Genomic DNA, 1,629 nt, shown 5'->3' with positions numbered 1-1,629 from the left:
CGCCAAATTAAAGTATCGGCTGCTAATAGCGCCTTTAATTACAAATATTAATTTTGTTTTTACTTCCATCATTAGAAGGTTGCCCCAAACGCTAACTGGAAATGGATCTTTGGTGTCATAAGTTCTGTTATGGTAATACGGAACAAAACATTTTAACTTCCGAAGAATGGTTGATAGAAACGATGATAGATGGTTTCCATGCACTACTCGAAAAAAAATTCTGATTATGCACCTCGACCTGTATGGTTGACAATATTTCCCGATCGGATTGTTCCACTCGATAATTCGAAGAAGAAGCATTTGCAAATATTGCACAGTGATTTCGGTGGCGGACATTGGGTTGTTTGCCATTACGACACAAAAAATGTTATTATATACGATTCTCATGAAGGTAGCTGTCATGCAAATAAACGAAATTTGAATGTAGAAATTCGAGTTTTTATGGATAGATTATTTCCCTTTCATGACTTCCAGAACAATCCATTAGTATTTTCTGAAGTACAGACGCAAGGCGATGGTTATAATTGTGGTCCTATGGCAATTGCGATTGCTACATCGATCCTGTTCGGAATAAATCCTTGCACGTTTGATCGATTTTTTTTAAGACCTCATTTGTCAGCAATGTTTGAAAGACAAACAATAACACATTTTCCGTATCTCTATGATTCAATTGATCCATTAACACTATTGCCATTGGAGACGTTGAAAAGACGAGAGGCGGATGCACTGAGAAAGAGACTTGCACGTAGCAAGGAAACTGAAGAACAGCGTTTGAAACGACTCGAAAAAGATGCTTTTTCTCATAGAGTTAAATATGTTATGAATTCTGAAATAAAGTGTCAGAAGGAACGTGATCGATACGAAAAAGATCCTGAAACAAAACGTCAGAGGGTGCGTGATTAATACGAAAAAGATTCTGAAACAAAACGTCAGAAGGAACGTGATCAATACGAAAAAGATCCTAAAACAAAACGTCAGAGGGTGCGTGATGCATACAAAAAGGATATAGAAAATAAACGGTACATCAAAAGAAAATACTATTTGAAGAATGCTGGCCGTGAAAGAGATCGCTAACGCAAGTTTAGACAAAACCATCCCGACTCAAAAAAATTGTACAACAAAAAGTGCAACATGAAACGTGGCGAGAAGTATATCGTACAAAGACGGAAAATGATGAAGAGATTGAAGGAAAAATTCAATACTGTCCGGTCTTGGCAAAAATGTTTCAACTTTCCAAAACGCTCAGAGTTATATATTCGACTGATGTCGAGAGAAAAATTGAAAAACCACTGGTATGTGCTCGATCGGAAGCCGAACAAATGTTCAAGTGGTGCGTAATAGCAAAAAAATCGTACGTCAATGCAGCAAGAAAGGTGTATTCGTATTTGAAGAATGCTGCTGAAGCTGTGCTATTGCGATTTAATGAATGTAAGACTTTGAAACATTCAAAAAGCGATCGAATTAGAGCTCTTTGTGGTTCATCGAAACATACTTCGTTTTCCGAAGCGTACTTTTATGAAACTGCTTACGAGCAAGGTAAAAAGTTTGAGCAACCACTTATAACGGGACAATGCTCTCCTCACGCAGTGATTAATGTTTTGCCGTTAATGGATAACAATGGTAAAAAAG

The sequence above is a fragment of the Trachymyrmex cornetzi genome, unplaced genomic scaffold (genome assembly GCF_001594075.2).
Source record: "Trachymyrmex cornetzi isolate Tcor2-1 unplaced genomic scaffold, Tcor1.1 scaffold220, whole genome shotgun sequence".
NCBI lineage: Eukaryota > Metazoa > Arthropoda > Insecta > Hymenoptera > Formicidae > Trachymyrmex > Trachymyrmex cornetzi.
The sequence above is the reverse complement of the archived record's forward strand: the minus strand, read 5'-3'. Positions refer to the sequence as shown.